This window comes from Peromyscus leucopus, chromosome X, assembly GCF_004664715.2.
Source record: "Peromyscus leucopus breed LL Stock chromosome X, UCI_PerLeu_2.1, whole genome shotgun sequence".
NCBI lineage: Eukaryota > Metazoa > Chordata > Mammalia > Rodentia > Cricetidae > Peromyscus > Peromyscus leucopus.
Window position 1 is genome coordinate 2,543,656 of NC_051083.1, and position 20,263 is coordinate 2,563,918.

The window sequence follows — 20,263 nt, forward strand, 5'->3', positions numbered from 1 at the left end:
TTCATACCCCATGCCTCGGTTTTTATCTTGGAAGCAGGCCCAGATGGCTGCCTCAGAAACTTATTATAGTTGGCTTTAATGTCAACTGGCCATAAATTTGAATCACCTGAGTAAGGGGCATCCTTGGAAGAATTGTCCTGTTTGATGTGAGAAGGCCTACCCCAACTGTGGGCAGCACCTTCCAACAGGAGGCCAGATATTTTTTAAATAAATTTATTTATTCTTCTCTCATATATTACATCCTGATCACAGTTTCCCCTTCCTCCTTCCCAGCCCCCTCCAGCACCTCTCCTCTCCCCCAGATCCACTCCTCTATTTCCCTTCAGAAAAGAGCAGGCCTCCTAGGAATATCAACCAAATATGGCATAACAAGTTACAATAAGACTAGGCACATATCCTCATATCAAGGCTAGACAAGGCAACCCAGTAGGAGGAAAAGGATCCTAAAAGCTGGCAAAAGAGTCAGAGGCAAACCCCCGACATACACACTAGGAGACCCATAAGACCACCAAACTACACAACTGTAACATACATGTAGAGGACCTAGGTCAGAGCCATACAGGCTCCCTGGTTGTCAGTCCAGTCTCTGTGAGCCCCTGTGAGCCCTGCTTAGTTGATTCTGTGGGCCATGTTCTTGTGACATCCTTGACCCCTTCAGCTTCTGCAATTCTTCCTCCCCCTCTTCCAAATGATTCCCCGAGCTCCGCCTAATGTTTGGCTGTGGGTCTCTGCATTTGCTCTTATTAGTTTCTGGATGAAGAGGCCAGATTTTTAAAAAAAAAAAAAAAAAAAAAAAAAAAAAAAAAAAAGCTTTTTTCTAAAGGGAGGTTATTCTCTGCCTTTAGCTGCTTGGCCTCTCTCTTGCCACCTAGCTGATTTGCGCTGCTGCTGCTGCTGCATTAAGTGACAGCAGAACCAGCATTTCCAAGTTTCCATTGTGGAATGGACCAACAATTCTCTAGGAACTCGAAGGACTCAGACACCCATGCCTGTGGACTGAGTTATTCTATCTGTTGAGGCATCCAGGCTCGAGGATTGAGTAATTTACCAGGTTCTCAGCACCTCAGGGTTGATTTAGCCATTGTTACTTGTGTGTGTGTGTGTGTGTGTGTGTGTGTGTGTGTGTGTGTGTGTGTGGTAAGCTCACTTAAATTCTGATATCTATTCATTCTCTTGGTTCTGTTGCATTCAGGGAGGCCATCATGGGTGGAGAGGGTTTCCTTTCCTTCATCTCTCACACTTGCCCCTCCTTTCCCTGGGTAGAGACACGTAGAAACTCAGTTACAGTTCCATGTGCCATCTCTGGTGTTTTCATTTGATTTGGTTTGGTTGTGTGTTGCAGGAGAATTGCTCGCATTGCCACTCCGCTGTGCCAATAAAGCCACCTTGAATCAAGGAGGAGTCAGTGATTGGCTGACCGGAATTAGCCATAGGGACATTGGAGGACCGAGGAAGTCCAATATACAGGGACAGAAAGAGAGAAGGAGGAGCTGAGAGAGATTTCCAGGGCTTTTAGATCCAGGAAACCTGGAAAATCCGCTCAGCCAATCGTCTCTCTGCTGTTCCTTGAATTCATCAGGTTTTTATCTCAACTTCTGACTCCCGAGTTTTTATTAGTATTAGAACAATGTAGGCAAACAAGTTGTGGATTTTGTGTTTCAGAACTAAGGATGTAACCCAGGGCCTTGTATATGCTAGGCAAGTGCTCCATCACTGAGAAATATTCCCACCCCACCCCTTTTAATGTCCATAACCTGAGCTGTAGAGAAAAATGAGAAGGGGGAGGGGATGAAGGAGTGAGAAAGTATTGTCATGTTGACAGACCCTAGAGACAAGCTTCTGGTCTTATCTGTGTAAGACTATGTAAATTAGGTACAGGTTCATTGAGGTGCAAAGACCCATCCTAAAGATAGGCAGCAGGACTCCCTGGGCTGGGTCCTGGGCTGCAGAAAAAGGAAAAAGCTGGCTTACCATAGCATTCAACACTCTCTGTTTCCTGACTGGGCAAACATGTGACCAGCTGCCTCCAGCTCCTGCAGCCATGACAGACTGCAACCTCAAACTGTGAGCCAAAATTAAGCTTTCTTCCTTAAGTGGCTGTGGTAGGGGTATTTTTACCACAACAACAGGAAAAGTGACAGATGTAGAAAGAAAGGAAGAGAGAGAAAGGGGGATGAAGGAAGGGAGGGAGGGAGGGAAGGAGGGAAGGAGGGAAAGATTTATATTATAGTTTGGTTATACAGTCCAAATGGACTTACAAAGTTGACAGATGTCTTTTACCTGTTCAAACATAGAACAGAAAATCATCTTAGATGATTTGTGCACACTGTACATTCCACACTTGTGTTAATGCAGATATGTATATTACCTTTAAAAAATTGTGTGTCCATAGCAGGAGAGTTAGTGTCATCCCCCACACACAAGGAAAGCTGACCCCAACACTCGGGAGAGATGGCCCTTCCCTGCACCACAGGTGAGGGAGAGCTGGCCATGACAACATGGGCCCAGGAGAGCTGTCTCTGCTCCCCACCTGAAAGAATGGTCCCAATGGCCCAAACTGGCCAGCTCAACTACCACTCAGATCCACATTCTGGGCCTTTAGTTGGCCACCTCATAGCTCCCCTATCTTTTACCTGCTGGAGTGCTCAAAGCGACTGGTCCAGCAGAATGATAATCGCAAGATCTTCATGACTCAGAGCAACAACAGGATATCTGAAAGGAGTTTCAATGAGGGCCAGTGATGATGGTGTACCAAAAACCAGAGGCCTTGAGCCAGACCGATTCATTGCAATGAACATTTTGTGGGGCTGATTGAACAAAAAGGGTGTACTGCATGACACACCACAGTTCCTGATGCCAGTAGAATGATTGAAGAGGTATTGGAAAGATGGAAGACTGAGGTGGTTTTTTTGTTTGTTTGTTTTTTGGGGGGTTTTGTTGTTGTTTTGTTTATTTTTTTAATTAATTTGGGGGGGCACACTGCAGGAGTGAGAGACAGATTTGGAGGGACTGGGAGGTGAATAGGATTGAGGTGCATGATGTGAAATTTCCAAAGAATCAATAAAGAATTATGTTTTTAAAAAATTGTGTGTTTTTAGAAAAAAGGAACCAGACACCAATGAAGACAAGTAGCCCAAGTGATCCAGCCCTTCAGAATGCCTCTGTTGCAGTTTCCTCAAAATTCTACATCCAGAACAACTTCAAAGTGGCTTACTGAGATGGTCCAGTCCCACAGACTGCTCTATCCAGGACTGCACTTAAGCCCTGCACAGTCCCATAGTACAGAGACTGGACAACAAATAATTCAGCTAGTTATCCTAGGGCTTAACCATTATCCCAATTTTCTCAGGGTACCCTAAAGATGTCATTGCCCCCAGCTAGCAGGAAGCAATTTTAAGAATATGATGGCCGGGCGGCAGTGGCGCACACCTTTAATCCCAGCACTTGGGAGGCAGAGGCAGGTGGATCTCTGTGAGTTCAAGGCCAGCCTGGGCTACACAGTGAGTTTCAGGAAAGGCACAAAGCTACATAGAGAAACCCTGTCTCAAAAACAAAAACAATAAACAATAACAACAAAAAAGAACATGACGCTCATATTCTCAAGAGGTGGGATGGGTGGTTTTTGGTCATTCAGTGGATTATAGATGTCATTGTTTAGGGGGTACAGGAATATTATTGAATCTACTTTTAAACTAAAAAACTACTATTCTCAAATATTTTACATTGGTATGGATATTTGTATATTGATACAAATTTAAGGTTATTTTTGTTATAACATACTGTACATATGTTTTTACTCTTATTTAAGGTATTGTACCTATGCAGTTTATTTAAAAATGTAATGTAAAGTTCTAGTCCTTGAAAGCTATTTTTATAAACTACTTTTCAGGATAATTAAGAAATGCAGGTTAGCCGGGCGGTGGTTGCGCACGCCTTTAATCCCAGCACTCGGGAGGCAGAGGCAGGCAGATCTCTGTGAGTTCAAGGCCAGTCTGGGCTACCAAGTGAGTTCCAGGAAAGGTGCAAAGCTACACAGAGAAACCCTGTCTCGGAAAAAAAAAAAAAAGAAAGAAAGAAAGAAAGAAAGAAAGAAAGAAAGAAAGAAAGAAAGAAATGCAGGTTAGTAATTAGTCATCTATAACAATGAAACTTGTAGTCATGTTAGATATGTTTTCAAGGATAAACAGAGATAAAATTTAGATAGATAGATGGTCTTCAAACACTTCAGAGATCTACAGAATACAACATTTAATATGTCTTAATAACATAAGGCTTTTCATGACAATGAGACACATATGCTTCTGGCAGCACCAATCTACTTCAAAGAAGATGATGGGCATCAAAGAACCTCCATATGAAGCTTGCTTTAAAGGTGGAAAAAGCTAACCACTGGGCAAGAAACTGGCCTTGCCTCAACTGCTGACAGCATGCTGTCCAAATTGGACAAGCAGGACACAAAGAAAGTTGACTGCTGAACTTTGCCAAGGCAAGGTAGGCAAATCCTACAAAATTCCTGTTTTACAGAAAAGTCTGTCAGATATTCTAGACATGTAGGCCGAAGATGGATGCTCCAACAATGTAGAAGAACCCTGGAGTGGCTGTCCAGGCAGCCAGCTGTCATTTCTGTACTTTTGGGAATTGCTTGCTCTGCACTTCCTGCTTACTCAGGTAATATCTATCCCTCTCAGGTCTGTAATGGGTTTGAAGACTAGATAGTTATAGTATTACTATTTCCGTTACCATATTCAAAAAAGAAACTCACAAAAGAGATGTAAAGTTTATAAAGGTTGTGAGACATAAAAGCTTAAATTATGTGTCTAAGAAAATGTTTTAAGGTCTAATACAATATTTTTAGGTGGGTAATAGAAGTTATGATGCACCAGTCTTTTTCTTTTAGGCCACCAACCAGCTCCCAAATTATGACACAGAGTCTTATTATTAATTTTGAGTGCTCAGCCTAGCTTGGGATCATTTCTGGCTAGCTCTTTTAGCTTATAGTGACCTGTTTCTCTTTGTCTGCCTTTTGTCTCAGGGCTTTTTACTTTCCCTTCCTTCTGTGTATCTGACCTTCACTGCTCCTCATGTCTGTCTGTCTGGTGGCCGTCTGGTCTTGTCCTAGGTGTGTCCCTCTCTTTCTCCTTCATTCTCTTCTCCTTCTTCATTCCTCTTGCGCCAATATTTCTCCTCTTATTTTTTCTCTCTGCCTGCCAGCCTCACCTATCCCTCTCTGGCCTAGTTATTAGATGTCCAGCTTTTTATTAGACCAATCCAGTGTCATAGGCAGGCAAGGTGAAACAAATGCAACACATTTTTACATAATTAAACACACATCCTTACATCATTAAACAAATACAGCATAAACAAATGTAACACATCTTTACATAGTTAAAATAATATTCTACAACTTTATGATAGAAAGTGGTTTAGATATAAAACTTTGTACTTACCAAGATAGGATAGATAATAGAATACTTTCTCCATATTTGCCAAATACAAATGGACTGGACTTTGTGAATGTAATTCTTATTTGATAATTGTTCTTATTGTATATAGTTTTACTTTGTTAGCATTAAAGCCTTTTCTTTTTATGTAGACAAAAGGGGGAAATGTTGTGGGATAATCTTTTTTACACTGTGAAGATGTGTCTGGTTTACCTCATCTGCCTAAGGCACTTTCTAATTGGTTTTACAAAGAACTGAATAGCCAATAGCTAGGCAGGAGAGGATAAGCAGGACTTTTGAGGAGACAGAAACTCAGAGGAAGAATCTGAGAGGTGGGGAATTTGCCAGTGAGACAAGGAGGAAGTCAGATGTAACCAGCCATGTGTCAGAACATAGATTAATATAAAGGGTTAATTTAAGTTTAAGAACTAGTTGGGAACAAGCCTAAGCTAAGGCTAAGCTTTCATAATTAATAAGACGTCTCCATGTCATTATTTGGGAGCTGGTGATCCAAAGAAAGACCTGTTATACTTCTCCAGCACCATGTCTGCCTGCATGCACCATGATAATAATGTACTAAACTTCTGAAAATGTAAGCCACCCCAATTAAATGTTTTCCTTTATAAGAGTTGTCATGGTTTCTCTTCACAACAATAGAAACCTTAACTAAGACACCATCCATGTACAACATCCTGAATCTGATCATCAGACACACATGGGGGCAGATTGGCCCTCAGACACACACACACACACACACACACACACACACACACACACACACACACACAGAGAGACAGAGAGACAGAGAGAGGGACAGAGAGACAGAGACAGAGAGAAACAGAGAAAGACAGGGAAAGAGAGACAGAGAGAGAGTTAAAATCTACTATTGAAAGAGATGGGATATAAGTCAGGGTAGAGTTCTTGCCTACCATACTCAAGGGGATGTTCTATTCCCATTACAACCAAAAAAAAAAAAAAAAAGCCTGTGTTGGGCTGGGGATGTAGCTTAGGAACCCTGGCTTTTGCTTAGCATGCTCAAAGCCCCAAGTTCAATCCCCAGAACTGCATACAAACAGGCATGATTGTGTACACCTATCATGATTGTGCACACCTATCATTCCAGGACTCATGAGGTAGAAGCAAGAAAACCAAGGTCATTCTCTGCTTTATAATGAGGGCAACTGAGACCTCATAAGATCCCATCTCAAAAAGGGAGGTTAGATAGTGTTGGGTACAGTGAGCTAACACTGAAGGAATAGACACTGAGTTAACAAAGTTAAATATTAATGTTCTTCCCCCCCCCAAAGAATTCATTCCATGAAATTACTCCTTGAAGGTCAATATCATTTAGGAAATTACAGGTCTGTGCAAATGCGAGTCATTTCGCTCTGCAGATATAATTTGTTTTCAAATAGTCAAGTTCAGAATCTTAGCACAAGGAGATGCTATAAATCACCTATCCAAGCTTCTAATTGTATCTGTTAACAGAAGCCTGAAGACATCTGTTAGCCACAGCACAGACACTAGAAGCTATGCTTCCTGTGTGACCCCAAGGTTTACAAGGCATAAAAAAAAAAAAAAAAAAAAAAAAAAAAAACCTAGAAATTGTAGGATGGTCCAGGTCTATTAGCAAAATTACAGGGTTGGTCCTTCTTTCTTCCCCCTCCTTCTCATCCTTTTTTTGAGACAGAATCTCATACAGAACAGCCTTGAATTCACCTTGCAGCTAAGAATGACAGAGAACTTCTAAACCTCCTGCTTCCACAAACCCAATTTTATGTAAAGGAAGGTGGCAGTGTTGCTATCAGGGCAGAGCCTTTGACTGCAAATCCCTGTTCAAAGGCTCAAACCAGAACACCAGAGACTCAGAGGAAGACAGAGGCCCTGCCTGTGTTGCAAGGGGACAGGGCTTTTGGAGACTGTGGCTGGAACAGCCTATTAGGTCTGTTCTGTGTGGGCTTCTGTCTTTTCTTGCCTGCCTGATTTACTCTGGAGCTGAACTGAGTTCAAATCTTGTCTGTGTCCCTTAAAAGCTACGCAGTCGGTCCCATGCCTGAACAGCCCTCCTAACTGTTGGTCCAGAGTCCATGAGCTATGTAGTGTGCTATGCCTTTGGGTATCCACACTAAGTTCGGCATCAATATGGTGACTTCCTAGGAACAGGGAACCACCAGGTTGCCTAAGGAGGGGTGAAACAGCCCAGGTCAGAAATGGAGCAGATCAAAACTCCTGTGCTGTAAAAAAAAAAAATCTTACCAAAACAAAACTATTCGGGCTGGAGAGATGGCTCAGCGGTTAAGAGCACTGGCTGCTCTTTCAGAGGTCCTGAGCTCAATTTCCAGCAACCACATGGTGGCTCACAACCATCTGTAATGAGATCTGGCACACAGACAGAACACTGTATACATAATAAATAAATAAATCTTAAAAAAAAAACAAAAAAAAACTATTCATTGGAAGCCAAAGCATCAGCCAAAGGACTAAGCCACAGCCTGGTCTACAGAGTATGACCCTGTCTCAGAAACAAAAACAAACAAACAAAAACCTTCCCTGGGAAAAGGAGTGTGATTGCTTATGGGTCACACTAATTGCTTCTTGGTCTGCTCAGCAATATTTTCTCTAGTTCTAACCTTGGTTCCATCCCATAGTAATATGCCCCGCCCACTGCACCAACCTCCACCCAAGGGTGACCACATGACCCAACTTGACTAACCTCTGGAAAGACGTCTCTTTTCCTTCCCATTGAAACTGTGAGGTCATTGACAGACATAATTTACTCTACAGAAAGAGAGGGCAGTGATAAAGTCCCAGGGGCTAGGTGTACAGTGCTTACCTAGCACACAGGAAACCCTGGGGTTGGTCCCTGACACTGAAAAGAAGAGGAGAAAAGAGAGAGAGAGAGAGAGAGAGAGAGAGAGAGAGAGAGAGAGAGAGAAAGAGAGAGAAAGAGAGAGAGAAAGGCATGGCATTGCAGCTGTTTGAGAGGCTCAGGTGAGAAGATTGAGAGCCTGTCTCTGGAAAAAAAAAAAAAAAAAAAAAAAAAAAAAAAAAACCACAGAGGGAGAAGGGACCAGAAGGGCTTCTTACCTAAAACCAGCTGGTCCCTTCAAAAGGCCAGAAGCTTACAGACCCTTAGAAGTGCCAGAACTCATCGTTTATTTATTCGTTTAATCTGCTAATCTCAGGGTCATCCACGTAACTGCAACTTGCATCTGAGGCCTCACTAATGCAATTGACAGCAATTTCAAGTTGATTTCTAAAGTAAATAGTCGGGCATGCCAGCGTGTGCCTACAATTCTAGTGCTTGGGTTATGGAGGAAGAAGGATCAGGAGTTTAAGGCCAGAGTTCAGAGCTTCGTAACAAATTCAAGGTCAGCCTGGGCTATATAAGACTGTCTGAAAACATTAAAATCTATCATTAGTCAACAAATAATAGCTCCTATATTAAAGCTTTCAGTTCTCAATGAGTGATTTATGGGGGAAAATGCTGAAAGAATTTTATTGTTGAAATACATTCTTGCAAACACCAAAGGACATATTAGAAATATTAATGTGGTAATGTGATTGTATAGGGAACCATTTAGTTTTAAAACTTCAAGTGGTCAATTAAATCACTGATCAATAAAAAACTCTACTTGGGACATGTTGTGGTGGTGCACAGCTTTGATCCCAGAACTCAGGAAACAGAGGCAGGCAGATCTCTGAGTTCAAGGCCAGCCTGGTCTACAGTGAGTTCCAGGAGAGCTAGGGCTACAACAAAGAGAAACTGTCTTGAGGGGAAAAAGCCCCTTTGATATTAGTAAATTCTCTTTGTGCATTCAAATGAACATTCAGTTGTAAAGATCCTTGGCTGAGGGCTGGGGAGATGGCCCAGCAGGTAAAGCACTTACTATGCAAGCTTGAAGACTACACTTTGGATCCCCAGAACCTGCGTAAATCTGGGTGTGGCAGCAAACACCTGTAATCCCAGTGGACGGGGGAGGGGGGGGATACAGGAGACTCCCTGGAAGCTCACAGGCATACACTAAGGTGAACAAGAGATGCCTCAAAACAAGGGGGAAGGTGAGGATGGACATTGTGATTACAGCTGTGTGCTACAGCAGCTGCCTTTCTGTAGGTCTGGAGATTCTCCTAGCTCCACTGTCTGTCTCTCTGTAGATGCCCTGGAGTTGCAGGTGTGTGCTGTCACAACTGACTGTGTGTGCGCTCTGGGGATCCAAACTCCAACCTCAGGTTTGCAAGTCAAGTGCTTTGTCGGCTGTGTTAACCCCCCAGCCCGGGAGGCTGGTTGGTTGGTTTGTTTTTCTGTACCACCACCATGTTCCATGTTAAGCCAAAAGCCCAAAGAAATGTCGTTTTCTCAAGACTGCGTAGCTTTTAAGGGACACAGACAAGATTTGAACTCAGTTCAGCTCCAGAGTAAATCAGGCAGGCAAGAAAAGACAGAAGCCCACACAGAACAGACCTAATAGGCTGTTCCAGCCACAGTCTCCGAAAGCCCTGTCCCCTTGCAACACAGGCAGGGCTCTGTCTTCCTCTGAGCCTCTGGTGTTCTGGTTTGAGCCTTTGAACAGGGATTTGCAGTCAAAGGCTCTGCCCTGGGAGCAACGCTACTGCTGTCTTCCTCCTGCCCATTGCCATGCAGAGAAGCTGTCCTCAGTTCTCATGGCAGCAAGAGAACCAGCCACGCTTCTGGACAAGGGATGGAGGCATATGCCAGAGCCAGAGAGAGGAACCAAGTGACAACCTCCTTCAAGGAAGGAGTGTGAGAGCTTTTCTTTCTTTCTTTCTTTCTTTCTTTTTCTTTCTTTCTTTCTTTCTTTCTTTCTTTCTTTCTTTCTTTCTTTCTTTCTTTCTTTCTTTCTTTCTTTTTCTTTCTTTCTTTCTTTCTTTCTTTCTGTTCTTTTCTTTTCTTTCTTTTTTTTCTTTCTCTCTCTCTTTCTCCTCCTCCTCCTTCTTCTTCTTCTAAATTTTCTAACAGGGATGCTTCTGAAATGAAATCCTCCTCTTCGTTTTTGAGTCCACCTGTTAGCAAACCAGATGGACCCAGCTAGCCTTTTCTTTCCCAAGCTTTGGGAAAATGTAACATCCTCTGTGACTTAATTCTACCCACGGATAGCATGTCCTCTTCACCTGGGTGCTTCATGTCAAAGGCTCTTACAGTCTGGGATATGTTGTTTTAACTTTTCTCCGCCCGCCCCCCCCCCACTCACTCTGCAGCCCATGCTAGCCTAGAACTCACAGAGACCTGCTGTCTCTACCTTCCAAGTACTGGGATTAAAGGTATGTGCCACTGTGTCCAGCCCAGCCATGAGATCTGATACCTACATGCCTGGACATGGATGACTGGAGGTATCAAGGCCCAGGGTGAGCCTTTCAGTACTTGCTGACCTGTTACCAAGCACCAGTCAGAAATGGCCTCTAACTACCCAAAGCACTTGTGGTGGTTTAAATAAGAATGGCCCCCCATAGGCTCATGTATTTGTTTATTTGGTCATCAGGGAGTGACACTACTTGAGAAGGATTGGGAAATGTGTCTTGGAGTGGGTGTGGCCTTGTGGGAGGAAGTGTGTCACTGGGGGTGGGCTTTGGGGATTCAGAAGCTCAAGCCAGGCCCAGAGTCTCTCTCTTGCCTTTGGATCTGGTCTGCATGAGGATAGTGGACTAGACCTCTGGAACTGTAAGCAGGTCCCAGTGAAATGCTCTCTTTTACAAGAGTTGCCATGGTCACGGTGTCTCTTCACAGCCACAGAACACTGCCTACAACAGCTCTTATCCTTTGTTTCATAAGACATGTTCTTGGGAGGAGTTAGTGAGTGAATGGCATTTGCTAAATAAATCAGGGGAGGCTTCTGAGAAGTAGAGTGGGAGCTGGCAGGGGAAAGCAAGCACTCCAATGGAGACGGGAAGGAGCCTGCCAAAGGGGATTACCACCACAAGGAGCCCAAAACCTGTAAGAGACTGGCGGGATCCTGAGGAGAACAGATGTGTTAGCTTCTCATGGCTGTGACCAAACACCCGAGAAAACAGCTTGAGGAGAAAAGGATATTGTCTGGCTCATGCTCTCAAAGTGCTCACTTCAAGGCTCACTTTGGGCCTGAGGTAAAAACGAACATCACAGTGGATGGTGGATGGGCATGAAGGAATAGAGGTGCTCACCTCACAGCAGCCTGGGAGCAGAGACACAGGAAGGGGTCAGGGACAAATAATCCCCTTTAAGGGCATGCCCCCACGGCACCTTCTTCTACCTCTAAGCCCCACCTCCTGATGGATTACTCCCAAGTGAGTGCCTTTATGATCCTAACTCCCCTCAATAGTGACACCTTCTGGAGTCTGACTAGGCCTTCAGCATATGAGCCCTTGAGGCCATTTGTTTGATTGTTTTTCCTTGAGGGGAAAGGGGTTTATTTGGCTCGCTATTCCAGATTACAGCCCATCACTGCAGGGAAGTAAAGGCAGCAGGAACTTGAAGCCCCTAGCCATGTCATGTCCACAGTGAAGAGCTGAGGGCAATGAGTTGGTGCATATGTTGCTTACTAGGGTTCCGCTTGCTCCCCCCTCCTCTCTCTCTGAATTAATCATTTGAATTTCTTTTTTATTAGAATATCTTTTTGTTTTCTTTGACAATGTCATTCATATAAACAGTGTATACTGATCTTATCCACCCCCAGCTCCTCCACTCCACACTACTCTCCCAACATGTCCGCCTTCCCACCTTCATGTCCTCCCTGTGTTTTCGTTGGTTTACTTTCGGTTTGTAATCCACTGAGCCCCATCGGGGCTGCCTGCTGGGATGCTGACTGATCTTGCCCGGTTGCCTTTGGAGGGGGTCTCGTGGATGTAACCCAGTTGCAGTGAGCTCCTGAATACAACAGTCACACCCAGTCCCCAGAGGACAGCATTTCAGGGCACTCCTCCCCATGCCCGGGCTCCTACATTGTTTCTGCTCTCTCTTCTGAAATGCTTCCTGAGCCTTGGGAGGAAGGACGTTGGCTGGACTTGGGGGTCTCTTTAATATCCAAACCACAGTAAAAGAAGAACCACAGAGGGGAGGAAATCGAGGTCAGAGAGCCTGCTGGGTTTGTCACGGTTGGACATCTGAGGATACTGAACCGCTCCCAGTTGGATCCACATCCTTAAGGCCCTCCTGGCTGATGCCTGTTGGGTGACAAAGGTCAGGTGTCAGGTTCCTCATCTTCCTAACCATCATTCTTTGTCCCCAGCCTCAGAACTTGTGCTCTGGTGTTACCCTTGGTGTGTAAAGAGCCCAGTCCCACCCTGTCTAAACCCTTCACCCACTTCCCCATTGTCTATGTTAGTTGTCAGAGATGGGAAGGAACTTAAAGGGTAGGTCCAGATAGACAGCCTGCCCCAAATCTGTCTGACGTACGGTACTGCCATGGGCAAGTCGATTAACATCTCTGGGCCTCCATTGCTCATCTGTCCAGTGGTAATACAAACCTACCTCTCATCACTGTTTCCATAATTTGTGAAGATAATGCATGTGCTATGTTTGAGCTAAAACCAACATTCAATAATAGGACTATTCACTGGGACCCCCTTCCCCGGAGAGCCAATCACTGTGCTCTGTTCCCCCATCCAGCAGAGGTAGACATCTAACCGGGTGTCATCCTTGCCTGGGATGGATAGATAGATGCTGAGAGTCACACATTTTATCTTTCCAGTGGCTGGAGGATGCTTAGGTGTCAGGTTCCTGGAAGCCATATGCAGGGAAACATGGCAAAACCAAGCTGAAAGTCGGAAATCCGGAGAGGCTGGACAGCAGGGTCTGCCCCGAGCCACACGTGTCTCTGCAACCCTGTAAGTTCCCCAGAGGCACCGAGTCCCCTTCTTGCTTTTGCCAAGTTCAGAGGCCTGTTGACACTTATAACCAAAGAAGAGTTTGACAAGTGATCATGGTCACAAACAATTCTGAGTCACCTGCTTAGAGACCAGGGGTCCAAAACACATTTCTAAGGGTAATCCACCATCTAGGAGTGTAGCTCAAAGGTAGAACTCTATCCAGGGTGCACACAGGCGGGGTTGGACTCCATCTCTAGCGCCACAGAAAAAGTGATGTAATCCAGTAGCTTAATTAACATCCCCCCAACACACACACACACACACACACACACACACACACACACACACACACACAATACTCTTTTCAGATCTCCAGGAACCCAACTAAATAAAACAGAAGGGAAGCGAGAGAGGGAGGGAGGGAGGGAGGGAGGGAGGGAGGAGGGAGGGAGGGAAGGAAGGAAGGAAGGAAGGAAGGAAGGAAGGAAGGAAGGAAGGAAGGAAGGAAGGGGCATTGAATCCATAACACTGCACATACCCTGAGTCCTGTCTATCTCTTCCCCAACTTCCTTCTGAAACTTGAAATCTCCTTTCTATATCAGGAGTCACCTTATCCACACCTCTGACACCTGATCGTCTATCTAGCTTGAGCACGTCTAACCCAGCCAGCTAACTAAGCCCAGAGCTGTCCACTTCCGTTGTTCAGGTGATACTTCCTTGTGCATGTCCTGGTAAACTCTCACCCAGGAGGCCCTGGCCTCTGGGGACTCTTTCTTCTGTCAGCCCTGCAGAAAGTGGTTTTCAAATGCTGCTCAGCTACCGAGGAAGCCTCAACAGTCCCTTCTGACTGTTTCTCCTGGGACCTCGTGGCCAGCTGGTAAGACGCCTGGAATAGGCAGCCTGCTGTTCAAGGTGCAATTTAAGGAGGGACATAAAGACAGAATCCTCAAGTTAAAGAATATCACTCACAGCAGAGGCTCATGGCAACCTTATTACATCCAAGGCAGCATTTCCTCTGCCCAAGGAGCTGTCCACATACATTTCCCTTTAGAATCCCTACACAGTCATGGAGTCTGAGAAAACATTTATCCTCGGTTGAAGGGTAACAAGGAACAGTGTGGATACCTTGTGTTTAGGATCATTTACTTGAAAGAATGAGACAGGAGGATTGCCGTGAGTTGAAAGCAAGCCTGGGCTACAGAGTGAAAACCTGAAAACCTACCACACACACACACACACACACACACACACACACACACACACACACACACTTTTAGCCAGGTATGGTGATACATGCCTGGAATCCTACTATTTGGTTGGGAGGCTAAGGCTGGAGGACTGAACTTCCAGATCAGCCTGGGCTACAACAGTATGACCTTGTCTCAAAGTAATAGCAACATACGAAAAAAGACAAATTTCGGGCATGTTACCAGAGCTGATCTGCACCAGGTCTTGTATCTGCACCTTGCAGGTCTCACCTGACGTCAAGGATGGGGTAGAGTTTCTGTGTGTTCCTAAAAGAAAGCATGGCTGTCTTTGCCACTGACCTTCTGAGCCCTGGAAGGACAGCATTAATGCAGATAGCCCTGACTTTTACCCTCACAGGGTCACCTCCTCTTTTGTGTTGAAGCCTCAGAGAAGCCTTGGTTTAGAAACGGCAGCACAGCTGTTACGTGTTAGAGATGACTTCATCTGGTATCTGAGTGAGCAGCGGAGGAAGACGAAGGTCTCTGGGGTTGGAGTGATGAGATGTGGCGATCTGTGGCTGAACAAACTGCAGCTGTCTGCTTCCCTTTTCTCTTGCCCAGAGAGACTCTCTCGGCGTTCTTAACCCAAGCACTACTGCTGGGTGCCCTTGTACCCAAAGAGGAGAGGCTACGCAGCAAAGAACTGAAGGAACCAGCCTTGGCTGCCTTGGAACCTGTCATGTCACCAGAAGGGAACTTGGCCTTGGCTTCTGCTTTCTACTTTCAGTAGCACATGTCTGAGTTTTTATAAATGCCCCAGATGTAAGTAGCACTAATATTCTTTTCCCCACTCTGGTGACTAGGCATGGAACCCAGGTCCTAACATATGCTGAGTGAGCACTCTACCACTGAGCTACACACAAGGATGACCTGGAACTTAAGATCCTCTCTCAACCATTTTTAAAAAAAAAAATACAAATATTTAAAGTATACAGGTGGATGAAATGTTTGTTTTATTTTTTATTTTATTTTTAATGTCATGTTATACAGCCAGGATTGCCCTGGAACTCACTACTAGGCCAGGCTGTTTTCAAACTCACAGAAATCCTCCTGCCTCAACCTACCAAGTTCTGGAATTACTAACATGTGCTGTCACTCCTGGCTAGTGTCATTCAATGTATGTCAGGAATACCTCAACAAAGCTTCAAGAACGATGCGAGAGGACTGGAGAGATGGTTCAGCAGCTAAGACCATGGGCTGTTCTTGCAGAAGATCTAAGGTCTTTTCCCGGAACTCATGTCTGGTGGCTCCTATCCTCCTGTAAGTCAAGCTCCATGAGATCTGATGCCCTCCTGCCTCCTCAGGCGCCTGCACTCATGTGCACAGAGCCATACATTGACAAACACACAATTTTCTTGGAAATATGAGGCATGATTCTGATTTAGGTCTTAAGAAAAAAAAAGTATATATGTAAATGGAGCTTTTTGTCCCCACCACCCAGTCCCGAATAATCACACAGAAGCTTATGTTAATTACAGAATGCTCGTCTGATAGCTCAGGCTTGTTACTAGCTAACTCTTACACTTAAATTAGCCCACAATTCTTATCTCTGTTTAGCCACGTGGCTTGGTACCCTTTCTCAGTGTGGCACTCTCATCTTGCTGCTCTGCTTGCTGGTGACTTTTCTCACTCTGCCCTTCCTCTTCCCAGAATCCTCCTAGTTTAGTTCTTGAGTTCAATCTCTTCCTGACCAGCTATCAGTCAATCAGCTTTTTATTAGCCAATGAGAGTAATACATACTCACAGTGTACAAAAAAGCTTGTTCTACAGCATATACGGGGGCTGGAGAGATGGCTCAGCAGTTAAGGGTACTGGCTACTCTGCTGAGGACCTGGGTTCCGTTCCCAGAATCCACAAGGCAGCTCACAACCATCTGTAACTCCAGTTCCAGGCCATCAGATGCTCTCCTATGGCCTCTGGGGGCACTGCATTCACATGGCTCTCAGACATACATGCAGGCCAACACCCATACACATAAAAATAAATAAATGACATAAAAATTATGCCAGATACCAGAACAAGGTAAAAAAATAAATAAAACCCATACTACAATGTGGTTAACAATATAATATTCAGGATCATTCACAACTGGTTCTGCCAGTTGCTAGGTAACCTAACCCCCTACTCCCCATCTTCCTGTCTGTGTCGTGTGGACAGCAATGTTGGAAGTGCCTCAGATATGTTTACAGATTTGTTTCCAGTATGGCTTAAATGTTCATTTTTAATTGTGTGTGTGTGTGCGTGTGTGTGTCTGTGTGTGTGTGTGTATGTGTATGTGTATGTATGTGTGCATGCTTTGTTCTTGAGATAGGGTCCCTTCTCTTCTCACAAAGCATTTCTGAAATGCCAGGCCTTGGCCGGGCGGTGGTGGGACACGCCTTTAATCCCAGCACTTGTGAGGCAGAGCCAGGCGGATCTCTGTGAGTTCAAGGCCAGCCTGGACTACCAAGTGAGTTCCAGGAAAGGCGCAAAGCTACACAGAGAAACCCTGTCTTGAATCTTGAAAAAAAAAGAAAGAAAGAAAGAAAGAAAGAAAGAAAGAAAGGAAGGAAGGAAGGAAGGAAGGAAGGAAGGAAGGAAGGAAGAAAGAAAGAAAGAAAGAAAGAAAGAAAGAAAGAAAGAAAGAAAGAAAGAAAGAAAGAAAGAAAGAAAGAAAGAAAGAAAGAAATGCTGTGCCTTACAGGGGCTCATCGGCAAAGATGGCCCCCGTGCCAAGGTGATAGTTACACATTCTAATCAAAGGTTTTCTGTGGCCTGAAGAGAAACCCGAAGATCATCACTACTCATTTTAAAGTAAAGCTGTGGTTCAGAGCTATGAAAGGACTTCACCCAAGTGGTAGCAAGGTGACCCTAGATGTCAGGGTCATACCCTGAATAGCTGTCTGTTCCTTTTAGCCAGGGCACCCACTGGGCCCCTGCCTGCTCTCTGGAACATAAACTGGAACTGAAGGCTCCTAACAAGTCCTCAGGCAAGTCCAGGTTTTGGGGTTATCCCCCCTTCCCCCCCCCCCAGGTAGTTCCTGGACTCTGTGTTCTTTCAGCCCACAGGCCCAGCCTTGTCCTCCTTGTATTCTCTGGCATCTTGCCTCCGGGAGCTGCTAACCTCTGTCAGCTCTGCTCCCACACACCAAGGTGGAAGAAAAGAGCCACCTTTCCTTCCGTCCTCATCCCATCCTCTCCTAGTGCCTCCTTACCGGCCAAGGCACAGTCACTGCTCTAGGGCAGGCTGTGCCGGCACAGACCCCAGGCTGTTCTTAAACAGAAACATGACCTCTCTCTCTCAATCTCTCTCTCTCTCTCCTCTCTCTCTCTCTCCCTCTCCCTCTCTCTCTCCCCATCCTCTCCCTCCCTCTCTCTCTCTCTTCCTCCCTCCTTCCTTCCCTCCCCCACTCCTGTTATTTTCTTTTACAAGGTTCCTCTTAGTTGTGTCTATTCTTTCCCACAAAAATACTCAGATCCCCTCATGTGAGCCTGCAAAGCTCTTACCGCTCCTGCTCCCTTCAGGAACGGTCGACCTTAAAGAATACTCAATGCATGGCTAAAGAAATGTCCCAATAAGTGCACACACACACACACACACACACACACACACACACACACACACACACACACTCAGAGGGGACAGGGAAAGGAGGGATGGGGGAAAACACAATGGTGCTGAGGCAGGAGGATTGTGAGTTCCCGGTGTCAGGTCCAAATGAAATTCCATTTCCCCAAATTCTGGCAGTTCCTCAGGAATTTGTGAAGCTGGTTCCCTCTACCAAAAGGAGTCATTTTCCTTATCACTGGCAGAAGTCATTTTCCTTACCAATGGCTGCCAGTGGTACTTACTAGCATACCAAAGCACGCCCTGGCCTCCAGGCTCCCTCAGTGTCACAAATACCTGTTATGTAGTTCAAAGTCCAAGCTGGCCTCTTGTCTCTTCTCACTTCCTCCCCTACACTAAACTTCTCCAGCTCACAGGCTTCCTTTCCCCCAGCTAGTCATTCTCCTCATAACCCTGATACTTTAGATCTTTTCTTTCTTTTGCCACATTTCTCTTTGTCTACCTCTCTCTGTTCCCCCAGCCCCTGCTCCTGCTTCTTTCATGGACAGGTCCAGTCTGCTGGCCATGTTCAGCCCACTACTTTCTCTCTCTGCTCTAGACTCTTCCAGGTGCCTCTGGCTGTTTTCACTCTCATATCTTAAAAAAGAGAAAGAAAGAAGAAAGAAAGAGAGAAAGGAAGGAAGGAAGGAAGGAAGGAAGGAAGGAAGGAAGGAAGGAAGGAAGGAAGGAAGGAAGGAAGGAACCCTTTCTCCTTAACCATACCATGGAGTAGTCATATTGCCAGTTTATGCACTGGCCAACACAGTACCACTACAAGGCAAGACCCTGTCTCAAAAGACAAAACCAAACAAGCAAACAAACAAACAACAAAAAACATCATGCAGGTTTGTTGGCACATGCCTTTAATCCTAGCACTCGGGTGGTAGAGGGAGATCACTCTCTGTGATTTTTGAGACCAGCCTGGTTTACATAATGAGTTTCAGGTCAAAGCAGTCTCCACAGTGAAGTGAAATTCTATCTTAAAACAAATAAATACATTTCAAACACTGAATAAATTACCACAGTTCATGTATAATCTTGGTTTCAGGCTCCTCTCAAAAAAAAAAAAAGAAAAAAAAATGAGATGCTCTGAGACAGAGATAATGACTCCGTCTGTAATATGCTGACCATGAGAACATGAAGACCTGAGTTCAAGCTCCGGAACTCAAGTTCAAAAGCCAGGTGCAGAGGAATGCTGGGGAGGGAGAGAAAGAAGGGCTTCTGGGCGACTGCTGGCCAGTCAGCTTAGCATAATGGATGAGCCCAACATTTCATGAGAGACTAGGTTAAATAAACAAGGTAGATGGTACCTGAAGAATGATACCCAGTGTTACTCTCTGGTACACACACACACACACACACACACACACACACACACACACACACACACCACAACTGGACAACTGGAAGATTCAACAACAGAAAGTCCTCAACCAAACATGGCAGCCATGGGGGAAAGCTGAGTGTCTGTCCCTGTGCAAGAGTAAGATGGTGTCTCCTCAACAGAACCCACCAGCCTCTCCGGGTGCTTCCAGTCACACTGATGCCTGGAAACATCTGGGTTTGTGGCCCCTTCCCTGGAAGCAGAGCCACCTGGCCTTTATTCCATTCTGTAAGCAAAGAGGCCCAGGGTAGATATTCATTTTTCCGCTGATGTAAATTTTATTGCCACCCCAATTTAGACAGCAGAAGCGGTTACAGTTTGGTTTTTAATACATTTTCCACCTCACTGAAAAGAAAAAAAAAAGCTTACATGGCATATTGAGAAATCCCCCACCAACCACCCCCTAGGATGTTTTGTTTTGATTTTAGGGTGCTGAGGAGAGAACCCAGGACCTTACGCATTCGAGGCAGGTGTTCAGGATCTGAGCTACATGCCCAGCCTCTGCACAGACTGTGTTGTCTTTTTTTAGATATTTTTTTCTTTGCATTGGACATCTGAAATTCCCACCATTCAACTGCCCAGCCTGTGCTTTGAGATTTGAGGGAAATTCTAGTTGCTTCTAGAACTGTAACTGAATAAGTTTAATGTCAGTAACTTTGAGCATATGGCGCCCACCTCCTCTTATGTCTTGGTACCATTTTTCCTTCCCGGGTGTCTCTGCTACACTCCCTACCTAATTGTGGAAGCCTTCTCATTGCTGGCATGGAACAGACACGAGCATTAATTTTAGCATCTAGACCAA